Source organism: Budorcas taxicolor, chromosome 2, assembly GCF_023091745.1.
Source record: "Budorcas taxicolor isolate Tak-1 chromosome 2, Takin1.1, whole genome shotgun sequence".
NCBI classification, from domain to species: domain Eukaryota; kingdom Metazoa; phylum Chordata; class Mammalia; order Artiodactyla; family Bovidae; genus Budorcas; species Budorcas taxicolor.
Genome location: NC_068911.1, coordinates 28183972 through 28193454, shown reverse-complemented (window position 1 = coordinate 28193454; position 9483 = coordinate 28183972).

The following is a 9483-nucleotide window of genomic DNA, read 5'->3' as shown; positions in this document are numbered from 1 at the left end:
TGAAGCTGCTTGGAACCTTCTAAGCAGCCTAAAAGTCAGCTGAATACCACTGAGGGACCCCAGTAGATACCACATGGAGCATAATTGCTAAGCTGCCTGAATTCCTGACTCTCAAAACTGTGAGTTGTAATAACCATGGTTGTTGTTTCAAGCCAAGAAGTTTTGGAATTGAGCAGAGTAGTCTCCTTCCAGAGAGGCTCCATGAGTCAGATTCTGGGAGGGGGTTCTCTCCACCTAGCAACGGAGCCCAATAGAAAGTGTAAGCACTAATGCTTTATTGAGCTGAATAATCACAAGGAAGGAGGAACGAGGGAAAATGGAAGTGAGGCAGGAAAGGAGAGAAAGAAAATGCCAGGTGGTACATCCTACAGAGTGACCCCAGCTTTACAGAAACATCACTTATCCCACGGGCCACCTTTGGGGAGGTTCTTTAGAACCTCTGCATCTCAGAACTGTCTGTAGTGAGGTGGTAAAGGTGGGTCATTTACCTGCCAACTCCCTCCTGCCTCTTGTTATCTCTTACTGGTGGAATTTTGCACCATCCTGTTTTATCTCCACCTCTGGGAATTGGTGGGTGTGACGGAGGCCAGCTCTGGCCCCCCCTCACGGTAGACTGAGTCATTTTTGATTGGATGCCAGACTTTGTGAATTTCACCCTACTGGCTGCTGGAGAATGTTGTTCCTGGAACTGGCCTAGGTGCTGAGGGTCCAACATAGAACAAAACAAAGGTCCCTGCCTTTGTTGAACTTTCATAATAGTGTTGGAAGACAATCAGGAAACAATAAGCATAATTCATGTTTACTGTTATTATTGTGTTACATTTGTATCCTTATGAATACTTACCCTAAACAGCCATCACTTTTAGTGACTGCATAATATTTGATTGAATGGTTTTATCACTATTTAATGATGCATTTCTCTGTTGATGGTTAATCAAATTACTTTCTCCAGTTGGAAACATATAGAAGCTTAGAGGCTTAGGCTTCCAAGTCCAACAAACAGAAGTTGAGAGTTCATTCTGAAGTCCACTGGGGAGCAGCCACTCGTATACTTGGGATCAAAGATTGATCTCCCTTGTTCTGTGAACTGGAGTTGCTATGGATTGGATCATCCAACCTGGTGTGCCCATGGCTAGCAAAAGAGATGATGGGCGCTTTTAGGATGGCAGGAAGGACCTTACATACCCCTCTTCATTTTTCTGCAGCTCTCTGACTACCTCTGTAGTCCAGTATCCAGTCAGCCCACCCAGACCTAGAGTCAAGGTCTTCAGTATCTCTTGAGCCTATATTTTCCCCTTTATTCCTGTGCCTTGGTCTTCATTTGGGCTTCCACTACTTTTTGCCTATCGGTTTTGCATTCTTGTCTCCTATTCCATTGATCTCCAGTCTCCAGTAACAATTATGTGATTTGCATTGGAGGATGTGGTGGATGCTGTTGGTGCCTTGCCCACACCCACTGGTACTTACTATTTCTACCTCAGGCACCTGCGACAATGCCTGGGGCTTTCTTGGTTGAGGAAGTGCAGAGAAATGCACACTCAGGAGAGGATGCCCCAGCTACTGAGGGTGGTTGTCCCACCTTCCTCACCTTTATGATGAGGGCGCCTCTGTAAAGAAAGCCAAGAGCCATGAGGATATACATATGCCTCTCTGTGTGCATGTTAGTTGCTCAGTCATGTCCAACTCTTTGCGACCCCATGGACTGTAGCTCCACCAGGCTCCTCTGTCCATGGGATTTCCCAGGCAAGATGGAGTGGATTGCCATTCCCTTTTCTAAGAGATCTTCCCAACCCAGGGATTGAACCATGGTCTCCTGCAGATTCTTCACTGTCTGAGACACCAGGGAAGCCCATGGATATACATAGAGAGGCTTCCCAGGTAGCGCTAGTGGTATAGAACCTGCCTGCCAATGCAAGAGACATAAAGGATGCGGTTTTGATCTCTGGGTTGAGAAGATCCCTTGGAGGAGGGCATGGCAACCCACTCCAGTATTCTTGCCTGGAGAATACCATGGACAGAAGAACCTGGCAGGCTACAGTCCATGGGGTCACAAGGAGTCGAACACGACTGAAGTCATGGGGTCACAAGGAGTCGAACACGACTGAAGTGACTTAGCATGCATGTATATATATATATATATATATATATATATATATATATATATAAATATATATATATAATACAAATATAAAACACCAGAGAATCCTACCTATTGTTGATGAGTGGTAAAGTGAGACTTCCCTGAACAATGTCTTTTCTAAGGTGAGACCTAAAGGATGAGCAGAAATTAACTAAGCAAACTAGCTTAGCAAACAATGGGGAGAATAGCAGAAAAATGTTCCAGTTGTAGGCAACAAGCATGTGTGAGGGTCCTGGGGCAGGAATGATAGCATGGCCAGAGTGCAGAAAGGGAGGCCCACTGTGGCAGCCACGTTGGGATGATCTGTGTCCAAAAGATGAATTTCTCTTTCCCTTTCATTTTGATTCTCTGTCTGTATACTGTTTTGAATCCCACTGTGGTCTGGCTTCATTTAAATGCATCTGAAATGAAATCTCTAATGTTAACAGTGTTGTCAGATATGAAGGCCTCATTTCTCTTTGGTTCTTTTTCACAGAACACTGTCTATGAATTTCAGGGGAGGATATGAGGATTTTGATTGTTTTGATTGTTTTTTTTTTTCCCCCGTATGACCACATTATGTTAATTTCCCCATTGTCTTAGGGTATGAGAACATAAAAGCAATAACTCATTTATGTGAAGACTGAATGTGCAGCGAGGTTGTCATGGAAACCAGGGAAAATATTCACATTGACTTGAGTAAATTGAATAACTCCCGTTAAAAGATTGAACACAGAACTTATTTACCCAGTTGTGTAGTGTGTGGAAGAGATGAGAAAATCAACATGATAAATGAGATTTTAGGGGTTTGGAAAGGGGGTGAGGATGAAGAGGGTGAGTGAATGCTTGAGGTGTGTTATTTTTATCAAAATAGTTATTCTCCTTCTTCCAAAGACTGTGTTTTTGTTCCTGAATGTGAATGGGGCTCCAGGGTGGTAGGGAAAGGGTCCAGGGAAAATGGAAAGATAAGCTTAGGCTGTTCCATGACTCCAGATGCCAGACCCCTAACCATATTTCCCTTCAGAGTCTCCTCGGAAGTCTTGGTCGGAGCAGTTGGAAGGGCTTGACAGTTTTCAGCATTTCCGCCTTTGCCTTTGGAAGTGTTGTTCCTTATGTTTCAAGCTGATTTTTAAAAAATGCTGGTTCTGTTGCTTTCTATTTTTTTAAAGCAAATGCTTTAACTCTTCCCAAATAACTCCTTTAAAAAAGGTCATGGAAGAGAGGTGAGGAAGTCAAGTTGGGGACACCCGCACTCCTGCTTGTTGTGGCAGGAAGCCTCTGAGCCCAGGGTGCAGTCCCCTGAATGTGGTTATAGACCTAGAAGTGTTCAGTGCCAGCCCCTCTAAGGGTTGTACCAGGTGAGTGTGGAGAGCAGGTCCTGGAAGGCACTGCAGCTGGTTCTTCAGGGCCACCTTGATGATTGCACCTGAGGTCTCACTCTGAGAGATGCTTTTAAGAGGTATTCTCTCATCAGCAGCTTCCATCCCAAGCACCACTGTCCTGCGTCCTCCACCATCTGCTCCATCCTTTGCCATCTCCAGGAATACGTGATGCGGAGCCCATTGTGGAGGTATAAACTACCCAGCCTATGGTAATTCGTTATAGCAGCCTGAACAAAGACAGTGTAGAGACAGGCAGGAAAATGTTTGGGGTGTATTTTGGCTTCCCTGGTGGCTCAGATGGTAAAGAATCTGTCCGCAATGCAGAAGACCTGGGTTTGATCCCTGGGTTGGGGAGATCCCCTGGAGGAGGGCGTGGCAACCCGCTCCAGTATTCTTGCCCGGAGAATCCCCATGGGCAGAGGATCCTGGTGGGCTGAAGTTCATGGGGTCTCAAAGAGTCAGATACGACTGGCCGACTAAATACAGCACAGCCCAGGTAGCTCATAAGCTACAGAAATGTATTTCTTAACTGTTCTAGAGGCTGGAAGTCCCAGACCAGGGTGCCAGCATAGCTGAGTTCTGGTGAGGGACCTCTTCTGGATTCTAGACTGCTGACTTCTTGCTGTGTTCCCACCTGGTGGAAAGAGGGTGAGAGAGTTCTCTGGGGTTTCTTTTTTCATTTATTCCTATATTTTAAAATAAAATTGTATATATTTAAGGTGTGCAGGCTGATTTGATATCCATAATACATAGTGAAATAATTATTATATTAACCATCTCCTAACAATAACTACACTTTTTTATTTTTGGTGTGTGTATGTATATAGCAAGAGCAATGGAAACTTGGTCTCTTAGCCGATTTCCAGTATTCCATAATAGTCTTATTAACAATAGTCATCACGCCTGTACCTTAGAGGTCTCTAGATTCACTCATCCTACACACCCACAGCTTTGTATCCCTTGACTCACATCTTGCCATTTCTCTCACTCTCCAGCCTCTGGTAACCAAAATCTTTTGCAAAGGATGACATAAATTGATATTCACAAAGTGTTCCCCTCTGACATTAGCCTCACTTGATGGGGGCGGAAACAGAAGCCCAGAGAAGCCAAGTGACTTGCTCAGAATTGTGTAGCTCGGATGTGGCGGAGTCAGAACCAGAACTCAGATCTCCTGGCTCTTCTTGAAGTACTTTTTCTTCTGCCTAAGGCAGCCCTGGGACTCTACCTCCCCTGGTGGGGAGGTCCTGCATACACTGCTTTATTCTGATAACCCTAACCAAAGTCCATGAAAAAATTGGGAAAAAACCCTAAATGTCCAACCTAAGAGGGACAGATGACACTTACGCGCCTTTCATATAGTGGAGTATTATGGATTATATTAACAAATGACATGCAAAAAGCAGAGTAACAGGACACACATATCATAGTATAAAATGAGGGAAGAAAGCAAGATGAGAACTATGTAAATTAAATGCACTAAACGACAAAAACAGAACATGCATGAAATAATGGCCGTCTTGAAATAGCTTGTCGGTTTAGGTCCTCTGAGAAGCAGAAGGCGAAAACAGGGATTAATCGTGCAAGAAATTCACTGGAGAGATGTCCGGGGAGGAAAACTGGGAGGGTGCAGAGGCAGGCAGGGAGCGCCTTGAGGGTGTGATGCAGGTCCGACACCGCCGGAAGGAGAGGGAGAAGGAAGGGGGGTTCAGTGCCTTCTGAGGAAGTTTCAGCCAGGCCAGTCCCAGGGAATGCTTGTGACAAAGTTGCCTGTTGGTCAGATCTGGAAACTGGAATAGAATAGCCTGATTCTAGCACTGCTGCCCTGCTCAGCCGCTGGCTGGGAAAGCCCGGGGAAGAGTGGCTTGGCATGAACACCCTGGTAGTTCAGAGGCGCAGTGATTAGAGATGGTTGTCAACCCGAGAGTCGGTTCCTGTGAGGGAAGATCTGAGCAGGGAACCTCCGTGGCTGCCGCGGCTGGGCTGTTATTATAGTGAAGCTTATGGTGAAGGCACTTCATGGTGGTCTTGAGAAGATTCAGGCTTTTGGCTGAATCCTGCCCTCCAAATACAGGCTTGTCTCATTAACAGCTGTACTTTCCTGTTCTCGTGCCCAGCAAAGGTGTGCTGAGTCACTTGAGCAGATGAGACCTGTCCCTCCATCTCTCATAACAGGAAATTGTAACAGCTGCCCCCAAATGAATGGAAGGACTTTGCCAAGTTAATCTTCTCTGACTTACTACTTGCACCCTATCCTTTGGGGAAGAGATGCTTAGCAATGCTGCTGCTGCTAAGTCACTTCAGTCGTGTCCGACTCTGTGTGACCCCATAGACGGCAGCCAACCAGGCTCCCCTGTCCCTGGGATTCTCCGGGCCAGAATACTGGAGTGGGTAGCCTTTCCTTTCTCCAGGGGATCTTCCCAACCCAGGTCTCTGGCATTGCTGGCGGATTCTTTACCAGCTGAGCCACAAGGGAATCCCTGAGTGGTTTTAAGGTCTCCCTAAATATGGTTCAGAGCTCCACGAAGGACCACTGAATATCCTTCGCTAAACTAATACCTGGCTCTCAGTAAGTACTCAATACATTGCTTATTAAATTAAAAGAATGATTCAAAGGAAAGCAAACGATAAATAGAATCTGTGCATCTCTAAGTCAGCAAACGTTGACTGAAGATTTGTTGAACTTGGTCCTGCTCAACAGTGTACCTGCCCACCCTTTACCCCTCAGAAGATCTGTGATGGTTAATTTTATGTGTCAATTTGATTGGGTCCTGGAGTACCCAGATTAAACATTATTCAGGTGCATCTGTGAGGATGTTTCTGATGAGATTAGATTTGAATCAGTGAACTCAAGTGAAGTAAGTCAGCTTCCTGATGTGGGTGGGCAGCATCCAATCCACTGGGCGCCTGAAGAGAACAAAAGGCTGAGGAAGAAGGGATTTACCTCTTCCTGCCTCACTGCTTGAGCTGGCACATCTCATCTCCTGTCTTTGGCTAGGATTTACACTATCAGCTCCCCTGGGACTCAGACCTTTGAACCTGGGCTGAATTACAGCACCAGCTTTTCTGGGTGTCCAGTTCACAGAGAGCAGATGGTGGGACTTCTTAGCCTCCGTAATCATGTGAGCCAGTTCTTCATAATAAATCTCAATCTGTGTTTCTCAGATTTATTATGAGGGATTTTATAATTACATAATATTGGTTCTAGTTCTCTGGAGAACCTGGACTAATAATAAGCTCTAGAAAATTTGTTTCTTGTAACCTATTACCTTGTCATTTTCTTTGGGGGTCTAATATCAATAACTCTTGGTCTCCAGCCCAATTTTTTGGTCATAACTTCTACAGTTTGGTAGTTTTCCATTTATTCCACCTTTACTGCACGTAAAGGTCTCCAGGCATAGTTTCAGGTAGTTGGTGTTCGAGTCTGAATAAGATATGTTCAGATCATGTACTGCTGCATGAAAAATGACCTACTCACAAAAAGGCTGGAAAAAATATTTGATATTATTGGTTATGATTCTGTATTGACTGAGAAGTAGGATTCTTATTTCCCATCTCTCCTGTAGTTGTGTCAGAGAGTTGCTGGGGTTGGAGTCATCTAAGTCTTGACTGGGTTGCCCGTACAAAATGGTTCAAACATCTGAAAGCTGATGTTGGCTGTTGGCTAGGAGCTCTCAGTTGACATTGTTGCCCAGGGCACATTCTTGTGGCCTCTCCATGCATTTGGATTTCTTGTAGCCTAGTAGCTGGGTTCTAAGAGTGGGTGTTCCAAGAGATAAGAAGTACTGACTAACAATCTCTTAAAACTTGGATCAGAAACTGGGATAGGGTGATTTCCACCATATTCGATAGATCAAAGCAATCATAGAATTCCATCTGTTAGTAGGAGGAGTGTTAAAATATGTGGCCTCTTGAAAATAACCACAGATGGTTTCTACTGTTAAGGAATGCAGAGTTAATACAGAGATGATAATGATAGTGATAAAGTTAACATGGAAACAGTAGGCTGAACAATGGCCACCCAATTATATATTGGGTTGTAATCCCTGGAATCGGTAAATATTATCTTATGAGAACAAAGAGTCTTTGCAGATGTGATTAAGTTAGTAATGGGGGAGATTACTTCAGATTGTCCAGGTGGACACTGAATCTGATCACAAGTGTCCTTATAAGAGGAAGGCAGAGAGAGAGGGCACACAGAGAAGAGGAAAAGGCAACATGAAGACGGAGGCAGAGATTGGCGTGATGCAACCACAAGCCAAGGAATGCTCGCAGCTACCAGAGGGTGGAAGAGGCAAGAAGCAGGCTCTCCCCTAGGGTTTCTGGTGGGAGCATAGCCCTGCTGACACCTCAGTAAAACCAATTTCCACATTATGGCCTCCAGAATTGGCAGAGAATGAATTTCTGTGATTTTAAGCCCCTGAATTTGAGATAATTTGTTACACCAGTCTGAGAAAACTAATGCAAAACTAGATAATGACAAGAGTGTGAACAGGGTTATAAAAGAAACACATGGGAGAGACCTGAGACCCCACCCAGTGGGGAGAGAGAGCTGGGCAGGAAGTGTTTCTTTATAGCCTGACTCTGAATCCCCAGCAAGTGTATGTGGCACAGGATGGAGTACCTGAGGGCTGGAGCCATACTTTTCTGTTGACAACACAAGTGTGCCATGTACTTGCTGCGTTTTTAGGTTGTGGTGAGGTTTCAATGAGTAAAGGGAAACTTGTAAATGCTCGGCATATAGTGAACACTTTAAAAAAGTTAGTTGTTAGTATTGTCATTATTTCCTTTGGGATTTGGTGAAGGATATCTATTGTTTATCTGGTGCTGAACTTGACTCCTATTTTCCCCATGATTCATGTCTGCTTTTGATTATGTTTTCAGGTTATTTCCCTTTTTGGGTATTACACTGCCCAGTTCATTGCCAAAGTACTCTCTGCCATTGTCGAGGAGAACCAAATAGTTGCTACACAAGAGACCAGGGCTTATGACATGTTCCTCATTTATTTCCCTAGTTCAGTTCAGTTCAGTCACTTAGTTGTGTCCAACTCTTTGTGACCCCATGCACTGCAGCATGCCAGGCCTCCCTGTCCATCACCAACTCCCAGAGCTTACTCAGACTCATGTCCATTGAGTTGGTGATGCCATCCAACCATCTCATCCTCTGTCATCCCCTTCTCTTTCTGCCTTCAACCTTCCCCAGCATCAGGGTCTTTTCAAAAAGAGTCAGCTCTTTTCATCAGGTGGCCAAAGGGTTGGAGTTTCAACTTTAGCATCAGTCCTTCCAATGAATATTCAGGACTGATTTCCTTAAGGATTGACTGGTTGGATCTCCTTGCAGTCCAAGGGACTCTCAAGAATCTTCCCCAGTACTGCAGTTCAAAAGCATCAATTCTTCAGCGCTCAGCTTTCTTTATGGTCCAACTCTCACATCCATACATGACTACTGGCAAAACCATAGCCTTGACTAGACAGACCTTTGTTGGCAAAGTAGTGTCTCTACTTTTTAACATACTGTTTATGTTGGTCATAGCTTTTCTTCCAAGGAGCAAGTGTCTTTTAATATCATGGCATCAGTCACCATCTGCAGTGATTTTGGAGCCCCCCAAAATAGTCTCTCGATAGACAGAGGGTCTGATGAACTATGGATGGAGGTTCGTAACGTTGTACAACAGACAGGGATAAAGACAATCCTGAAGAAAAAGAAATGCAAAACAGCAAAATGGCTGTCTGAGGATGCCTTACAAATAGCTGTGAAAAGAAGGGAAGTGAAAAGCAGAGGAGAAAAGGAAAGATATACCCATTTGAATGCAGAAATCCAAAGAATAGCAAGGAGAGAAAAGAAAGCCTTCATCAGTGATCAGTGCAAAGAAATAGAGGAAAACAATAGAATGGGAAAGACTAGAGATCTCTTCAAGAAAATTAGAAATACCAAAGGAACATTTCATGAAAAGATGGGCACAATAAAGGACAGAAATGGTAGGG